The sequence below is a fragment of the Xiphophorus hellerii genome, chromosome 4 (assembly GCF_003331165.1).
Source record: "Xiphophorus hellerii strain 12219 chromosome 4, Xiphophorus_hellerii-4.1, whole genome shotgun sequence".
NCBI lineage: Eukaryota > Metazoa > Chordata > Actinopteri > Cyprinodontiformes > Poeciliidae > Xiphophorus > Xiphophorus hellerii.
Genome location: NC_045675.1, coordinates 15,433,387 through 15,454,810, shown reverse-complemented (window position 1 = coordinate 15,454,810; position 21,424 = coordinate 15,433,387). Strand labels below are relative to the sequence as shown.

General features: G+C 37.7%; 2 long non-coding RNA genes across 2 annotated transcripts; one reads left to right on the top strand and one right to left on the bottom strand.

Annotated features, from left to right (window-relative positions):
- The first annotated feature begins 966 nt into the window (after nucleotides 1-966).
- Nucleotides 967-12,972, top strand: LOC116718065 (uncharacterized). The gene is made up of 2 exons (XR_004338864.1): nucleotides 967-1,256; nucleotides 12,515-12,972. It is a non-coding gene; the product is annotated as an uncharacterized LOC116718065 (long non-coding RNA).
- Nucleotides 11,059-20,156, bottom strand: LOC116718064 (uncharacterized). Its single transcript, XR_004338863.1, has 3 exons — nucleotides 19,812-20,156; nucleotides 18,682-18,880; nucleotides 11,059-11,516 (listed from the first exon to the last, which is right to left on the bottom strand). It is a non-coding gene; the product is annotated as an uncharacterized LOC116718064 (long non-coding RNA).
- Between the last annotated feature and the right edge of the window lie 1,268 nt (nucleotides 20,157-21,424).

Here is a 21,424-nt window from a genome sequence, read left to right as displayed (position 1 = left end):
TTAACTGAGGGCTGAAGCTGCTGCTGTCACCTCAGAGTCTGAGTACAATAACTTCCACATAGAGTCCGGGTCTTTATCCGTTTAAATGCCTTTCTTAAAAGATGGTGCATTCAACTACAGGGTTGCATTAAGGTTTGTTTTCTGGTATAAAAGGCATCAAAACTCAGAAGGTTTAAACATTCTTTGGATTTTAAACAAGCTTAGAGCTTTAAAACAATTTCAAGAGAATTGTGATTAATTTTAGAAAAGTTAAGAGTATTTTTAAAGGCAATTAAAGGAACGCTATTGAGGTTTTCTGGGAAAAAAAAAAAGTTTGTTTTTTGATGATTGTGGCAAAAAATACCAAAGAAGAAAAAAATATATTTTCAAGACAAAATCGGACACACACATCATAAAACATATGAAACAGACTGGAGCACAGAAACGAAACCACTGGCTTAATTACATTTTCACTATGGCGCTGTGTGAATGTTGGTGCATTAGTATGTTTAAAAGGTTTGAAAATGGCTTTTTATCTTGTTATATATAGAAAAGCAGGTCAACACAACACAACATGCTTTATTTGCTTTACTCAAATAAAGCATGTTAAGAGAATGTAGAAATTTCCTTTGAAGAAAAGATGGAGGAGGTTCAGGAAGAGTTTGCTAAAAGAGATGTTTCTCTTAAATTATGGCGCTTCCAGGGACCTGATGCCAGAGGAGAGTAAACACACCTCTCCTCGTAGATCATATGACCCTGGGGAGAGTGTTTGTGAAACCACTTGGTCTGCTATTGTCCTCCTGGGACTGGACTCCTCTGAAAAGCCTGTAATCAGATTAAAGGCTGCTGAGAAGGGGAGGAGGGATTTTTGAGGACTCGCAAAGATGTCGTGGAAGTTCCCTAATCAGTACCTGCCATTGAAGTGCAGAAAAGAGGCTAAATAACGCAGCAGGAGGGAAGGCGGGAGCCAAGCTGGAGGGACAAATTGGCCTGTTGTTGGGGAGGGATCGTGGAACAATGAGGGAGGGGAGGACAATCAGCGAGTATAGAGCTGGGGAGAATAGATGTGATAGAAGCAAGAAGGAGACGGGAGGACTGCAGAGGCGATGGCCTCATCCTATCTTGCCTTGGCAATTATATCATCTGTTTGAGCTGATTGGAGCAGGCTGCCAAGTCCAGCCGGGCTTCAACACAGACGGAGCGTCCTAAACTTTTTCTCTGTGTTCACAAAATGATCACACGATGCCAAGGGGCAAGATCTCAACTCCCACTGTAAGGTAATAAATCTCCCGCAGGTCTTCATGCATTTCACCTAAATTCCTCATACAGAGTCCCGTCCACAGCACTGAACACCGTGAACCAATGAAGGACCGTGAACCTGTTTTTTAATGTGCTTCACAGGAGTTCATTTGTTGGGGTCAAAGGGGAAGGTCTCAGGGGGGGAAGACCTCTTAGCAAGCACTGGTGTGGAGGAAAAACCAGTGGAATCACTATTCATAGCTGGAGATTTGGTCACAAAGGCCACTGGTTCCCCGCTTGGACTGAAAGAAGGAGAAACGAAAGCTGGTTTAAAAAAATATGTGAGGAATCTAAAGTGAATGATTTGGCTAATTAGATGCACCTGCAGATCAGAGAGCTAATCAATGCTTAGCAGGTATTAGATCTATATTACCTTATGCTGCTGGGCCATGTATTCTGCCATTAATAAGGTAATTTATTTATAGATATGATGGGATTTTTACCCTTTCCCATGAAATAGTAATTTTAATCTATTTTTACAGGTATTTAGTTGTGAACTGGAAGGAAAATGACACTTTTAAGAAAATTAAAAACAGAAATGTTTGTCAGACATTTATATTATGCCCAACACCCATGAGGCAGTACTTTGTAAAAACACTTTCTGCTACAGTAAAGAGTGTGAGCCTTTTGTTGCGTGTGTAACCCACCATTGCACAGCCTCCTGAAAATTGTCCCCACTTTTCCCTGTAAAGTAGCTCAGATTCAGCCAAACTGAAAGGAAAACATCTCAGAGCATAACGTTGGCATGATGTACTGCCAACATCGTGTTTTGTGCTATTAGTTTTCTTAACGTTTTGCAAGTAAGTACATTCAGTTTTAGGCTCAGCTGATCAGTAGACGATCTTCCACATGTTTGCTGCGTCACCTACTTTAAACAAGACTTCTCATGACTTTTCCCAGCAATGTTTGTTTTTTGTTGCCCTAATTTCACGAAGCCAAATAGGACCAATAGTGGACTTGTCAACTTCTTTCAAACTTTCTCTCTGGCCTGTCTGCTCTTATTAAGTCGTTTGTTCACTAATGCGAACCCTACTCACGAAATAAGTCATTGATGAGGGAGAAACGTTGTCTTGAATTTTATTACTGGGAAATCAGGAGGGGTCATATGTACATAGACATGCCACGCTTTTTCAGTCTTTTATTTTAATTTATTCTATTTGCAAATAGAAATCGGCAACATTTCCAGTAAATCTGGAGGAGACACATCTGTAAATATATCTGTTTGCAGCTGGCAAGACACTTAGCATAATTCCTAAAAATAGAAATAACTAATCGAGCACTTTAAAAATATACTAGTTAAAAGAAAATCAGTGACAGAAATATCGACATTTGGGCAAAACATGCATAGTAAAAAATATAGGAATTATTTAACTATAACTGAATTTTCCTGACGTTGAAATGCTGTACTTGTTTTTTTCTAGGTTTCTATGTCATCTGTCAGCATTATGATCATTTTCTCTTTAGGTTGTGCAGTTTGTACAGGAGTAGGCCCATGCTTTACCAACCATGAAACATCTGGCATAACCTATGGAATAACAGTGAAACATTTAGGTGCATAATAGTTACTAGATTCAATAGATTAAAAAGTGTTTCATGCTGCAGCCTGGGAGGCCCTTAGAGGCCTGCAAGGCTTTCCTGACAAACATCTGGTGTCCCAGAGTTTGCTGCTCATCTTTCAGACATTAAGTAAAAATAATAATATTAAACTTAAGCTCATATAGGATGCTAAATATTTGTAGATACAAAAGCCAAAGAAAAATAAGCTAAAAATATTTTCACTTGCTAACATTTTGCATTAAGTTGAAATTCCAATTCCTGAACAAATAAATGTAAAGGACACCAAAAGTGAAGCACATGATTAATCCTCAACAAACCCCCAGAGTTTGTCGACAAAGCCAACAATTTACTTAATGCAATCAATGCATTATCAACAAATCAAAGTCAAAGTAATGCATGTTAATGTCTGAGAGCCAGAATACCTGCTGTGTATGATTAAAGAAGGTAAATGTGCAGAAATAACCCCTAATTAGCATTTACCTCTGCAAAAGACTCTCTCTTTTTATCTATCTATCTCTTTTGTGTAAAATAAAGATTATTATTAACCCACAGGGAAACAATGTCCTCAGTTGTGTTGAGTACAGATCATTAAAAAAGTGACTCCTTTTTGTCAAAAACTGAAAGAGTGAGCTTCTCTGGAAGAGGGCAGTGACACTTATTGTTCCATACAGTTACAAAATATTAAAGGTCTTGCTTTCTTGGATTGTAATGGAGGAAGAAATCAGAACGAATAGTAACTCATGCCCCTTTTTTGTTGTGTGGGTGTTTTACTTTGACACCTATTTTACTAGAAATGACTATGGATGCATTTAGTTTAAGCCCAGTAAAGGTTATAAATTTTTAGTTTCTAAAATGATTGCAGGAATTGCAGAAGCTGTTTTGCACAGAGAGGGGGCGGTAATCCTACAGTGCGACAAGCAAAGGAGGGAAATTCGTGGAAAAAAGGAGGGAAAGACGGAGACAGGAGAGGTGGGGAGAGTAATGATTCTCTTGGGAAGGGAGGGTGTTTGGGTGAAAAGCAACAGCATATGTATTGTTGGAGGCCCTGACTCGCCACCCTGGAGAGCTCCCTGTTCCCACGGTTTGCTCAACAAACAAACGCAGCGCCCCACTCCTCCACTCCCACCCCTCAAAACATACACACACCACCATGCTCCTGCACGCAGCAGTGATGTCATTAATTACCATCAAAATGAGCATGACAGCAAGCAAGTGTGCATGTGTCTGCAAGCGAGGCTTTGTCTGTGCGCGTGTGTGTGTGTGTGTGCGTGTGTGTGAGTGAGGGAGGGAGATGTAGGGAATGAGAAAGAAAGAGACCATTGTCCGTTCTGAAATAAAGAAATCTCCACTGAAGCATTGTAAATGAAAAAGGCAGAAAAATGGACTAAATTCTGGGATCTCTGAGTGAAAGCTGGGCTGTCACATCTTGTCAGAGCCTCACAAAATGTGATGTGCACACAGCGGCTCGCCTGGCCATAGAGACACACTGTGTGTGCTACCCTGATGAAATCCAAGCCTTTTCCTTCTCAGTGTCCCCCAGCTCTTTTTTTGTTTTAAATCAATGTAGCATATTATTATTATTATTATTATTATTATTATTATTATTATTATTATTATTATTATAGTACCTATCTTCTGTCTGTTGACAGGTACTCAGTAGAAAAGTTTGGAAGGATTTATTTACAAGGCAATCCAGAAGGGAAATAGAGAATAATGGGTTATGAAGCTTGTTAAAAAGCATGTATCATAATTTTTTTTTTACAATTTTTCCTCTTTGTTCACTTTTAGAGCACAGTAGTTGTATTCATTTCCAATATATTCGAGAAACATATTCAGAAAGTGAATAAAGTGTGAGCAAGGCAGTTGAAAACATGGCTGATAGTTGCCTCAAAGTGATACTATTATGTTTGGTTTGTCGAACTCAGGAATCGGTGCATTAAAAACAAACCAAATCCAAGTCAAAAGTAGAGATAATAAAGTTTCCAGTGCAAACCTGAGTATATAGAGTTAGCATTGGTCTGGGAAGTATAACAGAATAAACAGAGCAGTAGCTTAGAGACCTAACAAACCGGCTCTGGGAGGAATTTAAAAGTACTCTGCTTAAAGTCCAGTCTGTTTTTAGTTTACCAAGGTGATTTTCACTGGTATATTGATGTTTTGTCTTTGGTAATGAGCCCCAAGTCTCTGAGGTTGGAAGGCATCATTGCCAGGACCCTAATATCTACTTTTCTGCACACATTCTCTATCAGATTCCATTTTGTTTTGGCTGGGCCACTTAGAACCATCATATTACTTCCAGTTAGAAGAAACGAGTTGATAAAATTAAAAGATTACTTTGAACCATAATCTGCACGGGGTGTTAATAATTTTGAGATTAATTGTATAGTCAGTGCTCCTTTTCTGTCTTTAAGTGACAGAAAAGGCATAAACTATTTATGCATTCAAAAATATATGCATGTCTTGAAAAACAATAAAGGTTGATTAAACTGATTTTGTGTTTTGTAAATTTCAATATTTACAGAACTCATGATTTTGAACTATGATGACATTTGGCCTCTAAGAGCCAAATATGAACAAACTACTGAAAATTTCAAGTTGGTGATATTGGGAATAAATGCTACTAGTAGCAGCTGCTTAACCAGAGACTACTTTGGACCTGTTAGCAGTAAAAGGTGCAAAATAGCATAACTAGCAATGAATTCAAATAATGCTATGCGAGTCTTAATCTTAGTCCTAATAGTAGTATTCATTTTGCTAAAATTTATTGTGGTCATTTTTTAGAACCATTTTTTTTATATGTAATGAAAAATGAGACAAAATTAGAGATTTCAGACATACTTTTATTTGGCACACAACCTGAAGCAGTGGCTCTTGGATCTACGTTGGCCATGCTGGTGTGAACCAAACAAGAGCTTATTAAAGATTGATGAATAATAGTTACTTTTAAATGGTTAGATAGGAGGAGGTCATATTTCATTAACCAGTCTGATAGGATGTGGTGCAGGACTGAAATGCCAACCAGGCCTGCAGTATATAAAGGGAAGTTCTTCTGAGCCTAAGGGCAACACAATGTTATTACAAACAATTGTGTACCTTTAAAGACTTTATATTTAATATTAAAAGTGTTTCTTTTTTCCAGGATTTTGATGAGTTAGTGCTGATCTCTAGTTCACACCTTTGACAGATTGTAAGTCCTTAACGATGACTGGATAAATTAATGACTGGATACTTTATTTTTAATTTAAAAACATAGAAACTAACAAACAACTACATCCCTGTTATTGAAATTAGAGAGTTGAAATCTAGAAATCTTGTTGGACTTCATAAGACAAGCACAATGCCCCAAAAACTGATCAGCTTCTTACATTAACAGAGCAGAGCTTATCAGCATAAAGACCAAAACTTATGCAGTTTTTTAAAGATGAAACTGAAAAGAAGAGTCAAACTCTGTAGAGGCCTCAGCTCAATTCAAACCTGTTTATCTAACTTAACCCGGAGCAGTAGGCTGCTCTAGTAACGTTTTAAAATCTGTAAGATTCAAAACCCTACTCAGGATTTCTTTCTTTCTTTCAGGACAGTTTGACCTGAATCCACATAGTTATCGTTTTACCATATTTTCTTCTTTTATTTTTAAAGTAGGTTTTCTAACTAAATCAATAAAGGACAAAATATGCATCCATGTGCCAAGAAGTGCAAGTGTTGTCCGTGTGCATGCCTAATTTTTTAGCACTATAATGTACAAACAGTTAGTTTTTGGCAGAGCGAACTAAACGAGTCTTTGGCTGTTCAATCAAGCAGATCAGAGACTGACATTGCTGTCGAACACACAGCCAGTAATGCAATGGATTCCACCTCATCAAAGTTTGCACTGATAATTGCTACTATTTGAAAAGAAGGCATGTTAATTAGATGCCTTGATTAGGACCAGAGGGAAAAAAAGAAACAAACGCATGCTTTGTTTTCTTGAACAAATCTATCAGCTTGGAGGCTTACGTATCTGCTGAGCTGTAAGTCTTTTGTTTGCTAAGCTTTGATGAGGTCCTTGTTTCAGGACCAGTCCCATCTCTTCAACATGGGAAAACATCCAACAGTTCATCAGCGATCCAGAAGGGCAGCAGTAACATTCTCCAAAGAAAGCGTGAAACAGGCAGCAGAGAGTGTCCTGCACTCTGCACTGTGGAATAAGAATAAATCGTTGATTATCAGCATCTTTGAGATACATCAGCTTGTTTTCAGCATGGCTTTCATTGGGTAAAGAGAAGAATTTAAACATGACAATATGTTTGAGCCAGACTATCTATTTGCACTTAAGTCATGAAGTGTTGTTCTTAATAAAAGAAGTACATCTAAAACTATTAAGCTGCATAGATGACACAAAATTTAAATAGTTTTTCTATTTTTAGTTTGTGTCAGGTTGTCTGGTGACCAGACTGGCAGACTGCTGGACCAGTTGGAAAATAAAAAATCTGTTATTTTTCCTGTCTGTTAAGGCATCATATCCAAGCCTGGCTAGTTTGCAGGAACATCGACACACCTTGGTGTGGAAGTTATCACTGAAGGAAGAAAACTGAATCAGTATGGTATTTGTCTTTATTCATTCATCCTGCTACTTGAGGGAGAGTTAGACTTCACAACAGAAAACAAGAAGGCTGAATATATCACATGTATTAGAAACTGCTATAAATAGAAACTTTGTTTTAGAATATAACTTAAATCCTGTTTTGCAGGGAATCTTTCTTACCCACATGAAGTAATGCTACCATTGCTCTTAATAACTAATGAGCATTAATGATGGGAATACAAGAAATAATATTTATCGTTCTCAAAGAAAAATTAAAATCAGAATCAAGCTTTTTGAAACTTTAGAAAAATCAACATTTGGACATAACAAAACTACCAAATGTGATTGGACATAACAAAACTACCAAATGTAATTATGCATTATTTATTAGGAAGTTTCTGTCAATTGTTTGAAGAGTCAAAAAATTAATTCAAATTTGAGCAGGAATGTTTGTCCACATTGAAATCACAGGCTTTGATGGGGAAGTAAGTAACCCAGAAACTTGCTCCCTTTGTGTCACTTTTACTGTCTACTTTCCAAATCTAACAAATAACATTCACTGTTTACATATTTGCTTCTGCAGAGGGAGACATTAAAACAGCTTTAAGGGGATTGTGAATGATGCAACAGATCGCAACATTTCCCCAGCAGGGGGTGCTACAGCAGCAATATTACATTATCACCAACTCTCTTTTTTCTCTAAATATATCTAGTAATAATAATAATAATAATAATAATAATAATAATAATAATAATAATAATAATAATAATAATAATAATAAATAACCTTTTCTATAACTCAAAATTATAGAAAAACTTTTCTGCAATTAGAGTAGTAACTACTGTTTTTTATTTCACTTTTGTCATGTTCTTCAGGTTTACAAATTATACATTCACAGTTTTATTAAGTGTTTAAAGCATCAGTTTCCAGTATCATATTTAAAAGTCCTGGTATGAACAAAGACAGCTGTTTTCACCTTCTTGATATCTTTACGATTGTAAACCCATTTAAATTATTCCCACTGTTGAGGTTTTTTAAGAGACTACTGGTCACACATGGAGACCTGCGGTTTTATAAGATGTGTGAGGTAAGTGGAATAGCTAGATTCAGTAATTTGCTCTATTGAATTCTTATTAGATGGCTGCAAAAAGTTGTATTTATGAGCCTGCATTGAATAAATTTATGAGTGTACCACCCTTTCTCTTCGTGAAAGATGTGTTCAGAGACACATCACATGTAAAAAATTTAACTGTAAAACATTTGCAGGACCTCTTTTTTAAATTTACAATATCAGCTACTTTATTATTTTTTTATTTTATTGGTACTGGATTCTGGTAGTAGTATTTTGGTGTACTGATTTTATGCCCCAATATCACACCTACAATTTCTTACAGATGTCTAAAAATATATAAGTGAGCGAAAGTTCTTGTTATTTCTTCATACAAAATGTTTAATACCCCTTGCAGATTTAGTTTAAAGTAATCTTTTGCTTTCACCAACAAATTTGTCCTGACGTGCCAACAAGGTGAAGGGCCCAAGAAGAGTTGGACTTCAGTCTGACAAAGAATCTGAAGGTTAAAGACATTCCTTTCTCAAAGATGTAGAGCTCATCAAAATATGAGTAGAAACGTGCAAAAAGCTGGTCAACAATTATAAAGAGGATTTGACTTCCAGGATGTCAATAAAAGTACTCAAATGTATTACTAATAAGATTATTATGTAACATCTTGTCAAAAAAAAAAAGAATAAAAAACAGAACGTTGATTCAAAAAAATACATTTTCCCAAAGGTGATATAAACTGAAAACGATGCTGCAGATAGATTCTCTTTATAGGTTTGAGAGTCAAATTTCTGTTATTGTAGTGAACAATTATTTCTTAATGAGAGATTTTGCCTTTACAGAAATAAATCTCTCAAATTAAAAGTTGGGGTTTTGACATTTTCTCTAGTGTTAGATTATATTATGGCAATAAAATATGAGCTTTTTAATCTTCTTAATGCCGTTGGTACAGATTTACCTCCATACATTTTCCTCCTGTAACAACTTCAATACTTCCACTTTCATCAATAAAAACCCAAACAAAAACATTTTGTTCTTAACATAAAGCTGACACTTTGTCCAACTCTCTTCGGTACATATATGTTCTGTCGTTACAAATGTTGAGGATTTCCAAAGTATTAAAAAGTACGCTGAAATGCAACAAGTCTGTCATCATGAGTTGATTGGTTTCATGATTCTTTTCAGATCTTTTACCCTCACTAGGTCCCCCCTTCTTTTTCAATATAAAAAGTCTATTGGGGAACAAAATACATGCATACCTTTTCTAAGTATGTGAGCTGCCAGAGTACTGCAGCAACCTCTTGAATTAAGCGTCGAGACTGGATGATGAGGTGAGAAGCAGAAAATGCCTAAAACAAACTTTGGAGGGGCTCCAGCCCAACAGCCAGAGGCTTAAGATATATTAAATTACCATGATTGGGACTTAAAGCATGGTTAAAGCCTGTTTGAGAGGCTGGGGAGCCTCAAAGCAGCGCTATTCATGTCTAGGGAGCTGGGTCAATAGGTTGGGGAAGTTCACAGGACCTGATTCTATTCTCATGCAAACGCAGAGAACAAGACGTAAAGCTCACTCAGTTGGAAGATATAAATGACCGGACAACCCTCCGCAGCCGTCCACAGACACAAGCCGGCTCTGCAGTGGCCTGTTCGTCATTCATGAGCGACTTCCCTGTAACATCTCACTTCCTGCTTTCAGAGTGACACATGAGACACGCACAACATTGTTAAATTTAGTGCAATTAGTTAATCGCTCTTCTGCCACATGGTAAATATCCTAACTCCTCACATACTTCATGAACTAATAAGAACATCTTTGTCTGCAGAGAGTGAGAATCTCAGCTGGATAGATGCAGACTATATACACACATGCTGTATGTGATCTCTAATTCTAATCATAATGGGAAAAAAAAAATTCTAAAATCAAGCCAGTAGATTAAACAATACCAACCTGAATCAAACAAAAAAAACAATTGCAGATCCAATTGTTACTCCTAAATTATCAAGAAATTTACTTAAAACCCTCAAAATGCTATTAAAATGTTGCCTCTCTTGCTTTAAGGCTTGGCTGTTTTCTTTTAATTTTTTTATATTTTTAACAGTTGCTTGAATAAGATGAGTCTCTCTGCATGAAGCGCACGTGTCTTGGCTTGTCTCAGGTCAACTTGTGTCCCAGCAGACCAAGAGGTCAAGACCTTCTGACCAGCAGCAGGATAATAATTGTGTCTGAACTTTAAGCAGCGACATGTTAAAGACTAATACCAGAGCTGTCACAAATTTCCTTCCTAGTTACATTTATTGGTGGAATGAGATTTTTTTAATTTCTTACCAGTGCAGATGTGATGATATGAGGTCTGTAATAACTAAATGGACCCTTTTCGACTCTTGTTACATTCAATTTTTATACGTGAATTATCCCACTGATGTAACAAATGCCTTTACACACTTTGGCATGAAGGATCCGTCATTTCTTGCTCTGTTGTTCAAAATTTTAGCTCTTTTCGCTCAAAACCTGCAACACTTTTCTGTCTGCCTCTGTCCAAGGTGCTGACGCAAACCAGCTTCATGTTGCCTGTAAAACCAGGAATAATCACACCTACATTCTTACTTTTAATCTGTTTTATTGAAGACATGGATAATTGAACAGCTTACATTAAAATAATCCACTTTTCAGCATTTTGTTTTGAAAAAGAAAAAGGATATCACGTTTATTAACACCATTTAAATATAAGAATTATTTAAGTTGAGGCTAAACAGACATATTTTCTTCTATCGAACATGATTTTAAGACATGTCCAGGCTAATCTAATAGTTTAGAAAAATATTTAGCAGCAATAAACCTGCATTATCACTTTTCATATGAAAAAAATGTACCTAACTAACTTTACAAGCATCGCTACATCTTTGTGTCTTTAAATTACTGTTTGTTTGAACTGTTCAGTCTGAGTTCAGCTCCATGTGTTCATCTTCAGACGAGCTGCCAGATCCCAGCATGCTGGTGGAAGATGTGCTGATCCTCTCATTCTGAAGCATGGCTGGATTGAGGCTCATCGTTGTTTTAGCTACAGAAAAAAAAGGAGAAAATCTTTTAATGCAAATTATCCAACTTGGTAGGAATAATTGTCGTTTGCCAGCATGCAGCAAATAAGTTAGATGACGCAAACGAAAGTTGCATAGTTTACGCAGAACTCCTGTCAGTTCATATGAGCTCTGGGCCACCCCGGCCCCACAGCCATGCTGCTGCCAGATTCACCAAATTACACATAAAAAAAGGGTCCAGGACATTTTAATCCCATTGGGGGGACATGGTAAGTCTCTTTCTCTACCAATTTTCACCCTCTCTGTTATTCAAACCTCCTCTTTCTTCTTCAGATTCACAAGGCAGGATTCTGCTGTCCCCCCTTTTTCTTCATGTTCTCTCATATCTTTTCTCAGAGACACTCCGCCCCTACACACACACACACACACGCGCGCGCACACCCCCCCACACACACACACGCACACACGCACACGTACCCAGCCCCTCAGACAGCATGCAGTTTATGCAAATGCCCAGCCTTTCAAGCTCAAACTTGAATGAGACCTCAACTAAATCTTCTTTGCTCCCACAAACACACACACACACACACACAGAGTGAGTTAGTAGAAGGACTTAAATATCAGCCTTGTTCAAATTTTATGTGTTTCGAATTTGAAATATTTATTACAGAGCGCAGGTGGGTAGAAAGAAAAGAAAGAGGATTTCAATGTGTGGGAGTGTTATGGCTGAAGGTGAAGTGTGACATTACATTAGGGGCTGGATTTTAGGGACAAATAGTTGATTTAGGAGCAGGTTGAGATGTGTGTGTGTGGGGGTGTGTGTGTGTGTGTGAGAGAGAGAATGATGAATGTGAAATGTTTAGTTGTTCCCAGGGTCTGGTGCTGTTTGAAAAGCCTTAGGGTGGGTAGCTCTAAGAGGAGGTGGCAGGGAGGTGGGGGACTGTGCCCAGCTGTTGGGTAGTGATGGGGTGGGGGTCCCGAGTCTCTCTTGGTCTCTCTGACAGGCTGTCCTTTTCACCAGCGCATAGCCGGGCCGTCCAGCCCGCTGCCATAACAACACCACAGCCTCTGTGTCATGGTAACGCCACGGAGTCATCGCAGAGCGCAGAAGGAGGGGAGTGTTGGGGAGGAGCGACGGCAGAGTCTGAAGAGTCGAGACGTTTCAGCCCCTCTGAACTTGAACTTGACTGTCATAATGAACGACCGGCGGGTTGAAATGGAAATTCACTCCTGGGAAAATTTTGCTTCAAATGACTCGTTTTTTAAATGTTATTAATTTGAATTCTTGTTTTTAATTCGTGAATGAGGAACTGTTTGTGGTTTGGTTAGTTTAATCTGACAAAGTTTAGATGACCGTGGATGTTATTTTTTGTGATTTATCAAATACAAAGAAAATAATTTCTGGACAAAAGCTGCAGTTATAACTACAGTCAACCACTGCAGAAACAGCGAAGACAGAATAAAATAAGTCAAAACCTCCTGTTTTATATTTGATTTTTGCACAACTTTGGCTTTTATGCAAAAAGCACAAAAATATGAAAACTTTAATTTGTCTTTGTTATGACAACTTGACATTAACCAAGAAATCATGATCTGACATAAATTTGTTATAAAAGTATTACTGATTAAACTTTAGCTTTAATAACAAAGAGCTACATAATTTTAAAAGTTTAATCAGTAATACTTTTATAACAAATTTATGTCAGATCATGATTTCTTGGTTAGTGTCAAGTTGTCATAACAAAGACATTTTGAATTATGTCAACTTTGTATTAAAAGTGTCATGATTTACCAAAAGACACTTTATGACAACAGTCATAAATATTCATGAAGACTTACTTGTGTTTCTGACAGGTATTATATCATGTTTATGACGGTGTTATGACAGTCTTATTCACAACCCGTCAAACAAAGTGTTACCCTTATTTCTTAACTTTGGCCTCCATCCTCTTAAATTCATAACTTCTATGGCCCACTTGTGTTTTCTTTATGAAGAAAGAACAAGAAAAGAAAGGAATTTGGCAGTTACTAAAACTATTTCAAAAGTTATTTTTTGTTAACGTGAGAAATATATCACATACTCAAAAATCATGGATGTAATATTGTGAGCAATATGAAATCAGCAGGATCTTTAGAGATAAATGCTTTGAGAAGCTGTAGCTTAATAGCTGCATGTCTCTACAGTTGCAGCATTGTCTGCTAGTTTGCTCTGGTTTAAAGCTCATATTTTGTGACTGGTCCACACGAGGGGTTTAGCTGATCAGACCCACTGAACCATGGGAAAACTGGCGCTCTGAAAGGTCCCCTGTCGCTGCTACAAAGCCAAGAACAAGCCATAGCAGGATAATCATGTTTATCCCCAGACTAAGATGGGATCACAGCTGCTGTGTTTTTTGGAAAAAATGGGGAATGAAGCTGGAGAGTCCTGCCTGAGAGAAGACTCTTTACTCCATCAGGTTCCTGTACTGATATTTGGACCACAATCATCCTGCAGTGGAACCATTACATTATCTTTGCTTTGCATTTGAAAAAAAAAAAAAAGTCTTGTTGAAAAGGCTACTGAACTCTGGAATTAAAGCTTTCTGCAAAAAATAATTAGTAAAATCTAATATACCAACATAATACTGAACAAGTTTTCTTTATCAGTACTGAGAAATCTTTATGTAAGAATTAAACTAAGATTTTAAGGAAGGTGCTTTTTTTCACACATAAACTGAACACATTCTGCTTCGGTAGTTCTGCTATAAAACACCACATTTCTTCACATTCACACACACACGCCCACACACGCCCATCACACACACACACACACACCCACACACACAGATGCAGTTGCAGGAACACAAAGGAAAAACTTTCCATAAACTGCTGTGATTGCTGCTGTTCTACTGCAAGCATCTGCTGTCTGGTCTGGACTGAGGTTCCCACCTGTGCCTTGTGTTTACTGCACCAGCCTCTCTCTCTCTCTCACACACACACACACACACACACCCATACACACACGCACGCAAGGAGAAGTGGCAGACCTTTGTCAAGTGCTCCTTTCACAAAAGCAGCCATTGTGGCGAGAAGCCAGGATCAGAATTATAATGTGGGCCCTGGACAGTGTGTTTACCAACAGGCCAACAGGTCTGCAGCTGCAGCACCAAACACTGACCCAGAGCACAGACCCAGTCAAAGCTGCAGGTGCATGTAGGGTGTTTAGGGCGTTTTCTTCTCATTAAAACCCCGTGGTTTAGGATTTGATAAATCTACGAACAATTATAAACATGACGTTAGAATAAATCTTGCTGACAATAATCTACACTTTAAGAAATTAAATACTACATTAAGAAGCAGGTATCTGTGCATCGCTCATTAGCAGCTTCGCTCTGAGCCCTCCCCCCAGGCTGCATGGCTAATTAGAGCCTGCTTCCTAATAAAGGAACAGTCCCCCCATTATGTTTCCAAGCAGCTAAAACGAGCTATATTTACATCATGATAGAAAAATAAAAAGAATTAAAATCATTGCTAGGAAGACTAAAACAAAAAGGGCATCGCAGTGAATTTGAGTGTAAAGCTTTAAAGCATGAAGCTGTGTGATTGGTGATGCAGCGAGCCGCCGCCGCCGCTGCGCCTTTAAACAGGCCTGCTCCCAGTTTCTATGCAATTATGTTAATGAGCCCAGCTTGTCTGCCTCCTTTTCATTATCGGCTGGAGTTTGTTTCCTTTATTTTACACCGTTGTCTTTCACTCCCGGGGTTTTTTTGGCAGCGTTTTCTCCCTCATCGTGGGATTTGCAGGAGAAACCCATCAGATAAACGGGCTGAAACTGTCCTGCGCGCCGCGGCCAGGATCTCCGCCTCCAGGCTGCTCCAATATCTCCAGTTTACAGTTTCCACCTCCTCTTACAATGATGAATAACACTTCTTTGTTTACAGCACTCACTTTGCAGGAGCGTGCCGTACATTATTGACCTGATCTCAGGCTTTTAGGCCCTGGGTTAGAAAACGCTTTCCCGCGCTGCATGTTTTTTTTTTATCCTCAGATTTATTTACAAGGGGAAAAAAACAAATAAAAATAAATATGAATATGAAAAAATCTTTCAAAACTAAACGTCTATAATTAAGGAAATATAGTGTAAGAAGTTTTTAAGATCTGATCAGTGGAAATTTAAATACGGCACAATTAAAGAAATCAATTTTTTTTATTGTTAAATTGTTATGTACTTTTAACAAAAGCAGTTTATGCAGTAGACTCGTTTCCTTTCTTTGAAACTTTCAAAAAGATTGTGTAAAATAAAAAAAAACGTTTCTTTTCACCTCCATTCTTCTTTCAATAAAATTTCAAATAAATAACTCTAAAAAACAAGCAAAACAAATAAAACCAAAGAACCTGAAAATAATACAGACAGTTAATTTACCAGAACAAGTAGTGTATAAATAATAATATTGCGTTTTGTCCTCCCTTTATTTCAGTTATTCTTGTTTTGTGTTTCAAAAATACATTTACAGTCGTTGTTAATGAGATGCAAAAAGTAAGCAGTGCAATTTAAACTAGATTTGAAAAGACTTAATCGTCTGAAAAATATTCAGGAAAGGAACATTTGTGATTTATTTTTATACACTTAACAATTATCTGCATTTTAATCTATTTTTAAAACCAATTTACATGAGTTTTGATAAGAGGCCAATAGTCTGGATTTGAAAAACACAACAAAGATAAAGACAATAATATAATAATTTCTTTCTTTTTTGTATGGAAGTTGCAGACATCAATGCCTTGCATGTATTTTATCTTTGAGCTCTTTCACATTATGTCACATTGCAGCCATACACTGCAGTCATTTATCCATATTTTCTTTATAACCATTTAGAACAACATTAATTTGAACTGATGACATGCAGATTTTAATAGAATCATCTAATTTATCAGCCATTAGCAGTGTAAAATCCCTGTGAACCTTTTGAGAGGGAAAACCACAGGGATGAATCACATGATCAAAATGTCACATCAAAATACCAGCTTTGTCAGTTTTTGTTCAGCTTTCAGTGGCAGCTCTGCAGTGACTCACAGAGTGGCCTTTGAGAGGCCCCAGAAATGTGACTCGAATAATTAGTGGAAAGCTAAAGTCCCTAGTGAGGAAGATCTCACAGTGGGAGAAGCCCAAGGCAGGAAGCCTTTGAATTTGCTCATCGGGCTTTTATGTTAAAATAACCATCATGAACCAAAAACATTCATCTTTGGTCTAATGCAGCACAATGATTTTAAAGATAGCAGTGAGGTCAGAATGAGTCAGAAACATGCAACCTGGAGCATTCCTCACAGCGATGGAGGCTGACCTCTCACAGAGCATATATATATATATATATATACAGCTGGAAAACTGCAACCAGTGGCGCAAAAAGTGGGTATGCACTGCACTCGAGGGGGCGAAAAAAGGATGTGGGGAATTGTTTTTCTAGTCAGTATTTTAAGTACTTAACAGCTGTTTGTGTATAAAATGGTCAATAACAGAGGAACAGCACTGATTAGGCGCCCGTCCCCTCCTGCCAGCCGCTCTCCCCTCCCATACAGGTAGCGCCTCGGCGCGTTCTAGAAGTTTGAATTGTAGGAAGTTAAATTTGAATTGTAGGAATGCACTCGACAACAGGGAGCTAAAGATGGAGCGGCAGAAAAAAAAACCCTCCTGGGCACAAAACAGAAAACGGAAGAGGGGGAGGGATAAAGATGTTGGAGAGACGAAGAAATGCTTTTCAAAGTGGTTGAAAGACAGCAGGTAAGTAATGTCAGTGTATCAACAAGAGAGTTGTAAATATTCAGGTTAGCTTAAGCTAGGCTACAATGACAGGTGGTTGTTGTTTTCTCCGCCCCGTATTGAACCAATACGGGACGCGATTTATTCCGTATTGCTATAAATGTCTGATAGGCGCACCTATCACACACATCTCAACAATAACAAAACACGGGAAATATTAAAGGTCAGCTAAATTGTCGTTGCGGGACCTAAATAGGACTCCCACCAACCCCACGAACTGCCGCTGTTGTCACGGTTGCTTAGAGACGGTTGCTACGCAGCCGCGGTTTAGCTGCTATCAACCCGCGTCTTTTTAAAACGTCCACCGATGAAACACCGTCCTTAGAAGCAAAACCTCTGGCAAAAATACAGACGGTAGTGGGAAGACACAGGCTAAACAATCACAGTGAAGTTTAAAAGGGCCATTAAAATAAATGTGTAGGCGACATTCAGCGGCGCACAGTGGAACCACAGACCCGTCAGAACCTAAAGAACCTAAAGAACCAGACATCAGCCTCTTCATCCCTCAATCATTTCCTGAGACCGAAAAATAATATAAATGGCAATTTAAAGAACAAATCATACAAATAGATTAATGGTAAATAAATATTGTGAAGAGAACATTAAAAACGTTTGCTAGGATTGTGTAGGAAAAATATTAATATCTTTTATAAATGCAGTGTTTTGTGGTCAATATTATTTTACCATTTTATTAATGTGGGTTGTCAATTTGAATAAGGCTTCCTCAAGCTATAAGAATGATAGAAAACATGCTAACAAAATGCCTCAGACCTGCAGCCCAGGCGGTTCTAGACACAGGCTAACAGAAGTGGCTCTTTGGCTCAAATATATTAAATTAATTAAATTATATTGCCCTGTTTTTTGTTTCATTCTTTTTAATTGCCCTGTAGGCAGCAATTTGTTCACATATATGTACATTTATTACATTTATTGTTATTGATACTTTAATTAAAGATGAGTTGTACAAGTTTATGTCATATTTGGGAGGGGGGGGTTCGCCGATGACATGTTTGCATACACCTCAGAAAGTATGTAGTTGCGCCCCTGACTGCAACAGTTGAAATTCAGCAATTTAGCAAGATTTTCAGATGCATCTTTTAGGGGTTTAATAATTCCTTTTCTTTGTTTTGTTTTGACAGGAATAGGTTGCTTTAAACATTCAGGTTGAAAAATGAAGGAATTTCAACTGTTGCAGTTTTCCAGCTAGTTTGTTGTGTAATCCTTCAATAATCAAGAAAGAGAAAAGGGTTTTCATTTCCAATTGATTTCAATTACAACTTTTTATTTTGACAAAAAGAGAAAATTATACATACAAATCTGCTATTCTTTTCTACACACACGTAGACAAATAATCACTCATTTATTTATGGATACTACAAATTAAGACCTACCTGAACACATCATGTGATGCTTCTTTCTTTTTCCAGGGTTCCTCTCAGAAGAGCTGAGGGGTCGAAGCCTTGGAGGTCATTCCTGCTTTCGGTTATCTAGCTTTATGATGGAGAGTTTACACTCATACAGCTAGATAACCAAAGACAGGAACAGGCTCCTTCATTCGTCAGAGCAGTAAACTGGAAAAGCTGAGGCTTCCTGGGAAAATCACAGAATGAATGACGTTACTGCAGGTTTGAGCCTATTAGTTAACTTTGTCCTAGAAATTAAAATACAGAAGCACTAAAATTATTGGTGAAAATCTCAGTTTCAGGAACAGAACAAAACTTGTAGTGGCTGAATTTATTTATTTTTTTGTGCTGCTAAACTGTTTAAATAAAATCTCAAATCATCCACATTAAAGTTGAATGCCATCAATTAATCCTGTTTCAATACCTCTTCACAATAATTTTAAAAAAGCATTTCTAATTATTGCTGCCATTAATTTAACCAATAATGACATTTCGGCCGTATTGGTTTGTAGAATCATAAACTTTTCACCCTTGAAAATATTCACCAGCTTTAATGCACAGTCATTCCCCTGCACAGCTCTAGATTACAAACGTAAACTCAAATTAGCCTCATGATGATCTGACGCTTCTTCAGGTCAGAGCGTCTGACGTCAGATGTTTTAATTGGAGAATAGATGCACTAACAACGGCTGCGTCACTTTCTTTGCATAGCTGAGTAAAAACACTGACAAATATCAGCAAATAAAGACATTTCTGCCAGTCTTTCTATAACATAAACTTCCGCAACAGGCCACATTATAAGTGCTGTATTTGCTTAAATTAAGTGGCGTTTATAATTGCCAGACTCTTGGTGCAAAGTTAGCGTTATTGAAAGAGAGTAATAAAGCACAAAAGGCCTGCCGGGTTTCTTTGAATTGTCCAACGTTGTCTTTGTTTAACTGGACACACCGTAACTCAAATATCAGATCCAAAATAAAAATGGAAAATGTACACATCACCCAGTAGGCGAAACATCTTCAACATAATTCAAATTGATAGATCTGGGAGTAAAAGACATGTCTACGTAAATTTAAGCGTATGGGAATAATAATAGACACCACATACTCCAAATAGCTCACTTTTCAGGGTTTGCCGAAGCGTCCTTTGCATCCAGGAGATAAAAACATCCACAGCGCTTCTTGAGCCTCCAGTTTCTCTGTCCACACCTGCTTTGACAGACAGGTGAGTCCCGGCGTGGATCAGATCGATAATCCCCCCCCCCCCTCATCATCTGCGGCACGGCTGCATGATGGGGCTGTGAATGAGACATCTTCCCGCTCCTGTAACCACATCAGGAGGATCTGGTTTCCGTCAGAGACGCGGGATGCTCCGTGCGGATGGCGAACCTTTTCATCCGCCCCGTGTCCAAACGCGCGCTTCGGTCTCCGGTCCTGAGGCTGAGATGTGCCCCCCTGACAGTCTCACAGTGGTCCCCTCTCACCTCCCTGCTGCCTTTTCTCCTCTTCACACTTCCTCCTCCCTTTGCTGACGCCACGCGGTCGGTAGGTTGAAGATAACCAATGGGAATGGAGCTCTTCGGTGCGTCGGTGCGTGTTTTGGAGCTGCGTTGGCGGGGAATATGGGATATAATTTTAACGTGTATGGTCACAAGTGAACCAATTAAACAATGAGCGAAAAACAGATTCATGCAAAAGAGTCAGATCCTCTTTTTTCAGACATAAATAAATGAATATTTGGTTGAAATTAAATAGCCAACATCCATTTATTTTTACTATTCGTGTATCAATGCTTCTGCAGATAATAAACGGCGTCTCCATGAACACGTTGATCTTAATGCAACCACAAGAAGATGACGTTCGCCAAACTGGACCACAGTACAGTATACCCAGAATATGTCGCCACCTAGCGGTACTACAGAGAAGCGTGTTTTCATGTTTTATGCATTTGTGTGTACATTACAGTCAATTATATTGAACCAATCTGTCTGTCTGCCTTCCATTTATCTATACAAACTGCTTTCAGGGAAGATTATTTCAACAATAATTATTCCTAAATGTATTCCTTAAATTAGCCCCCAAAAATGTCTAAATTGTTTTCCACATCGTCATAGAGCGATGTCTGATTTTGGGATAAGATATTGATTTTATTTTGAATAAGGCATCACAAAATGTGGAAAAAGTTTCATAGAGGAAATAGATTGGCTAAAATAATATCTCTGTCTTCAATCTTCATTTTAAGCTGCAGATGTTGCAGCTTTAAAATACTATCTGTTTTGTGTTATTTTTCCCAGCATACTTTCTGTCAACACTGATTGAAGTAAATATGGTTGCACGTATATATATATATATATATATATATATATATATATATATATATATATTATTTTATCAAATACCAATCATAAAAAAGGACTACGAATTTAATTTCTGTTGGTTTAAAGGAGAAAACTAGGAATTCTGTCTGTGTGAAGAATAGTAAAACAAAGACGTATAACTGAGCTAAATGTTCAGAACTGTTATGCTGCCCTCTAGTGTTTAGTCTGGAGATTAGTCTAGCACAAAATGGTATTCTCACCGTACGCTATTCTGTTACGTCCAATCATTATACGTCTTATTTCACATTAACAAAATGTCAACAAACAGAAGACACTGAAACAACTGAATCACCTTTTGATTCACTTTCATTGTTCAATCTTCTTAATTTCACATCTACCTAATTAAAAATTATTTAA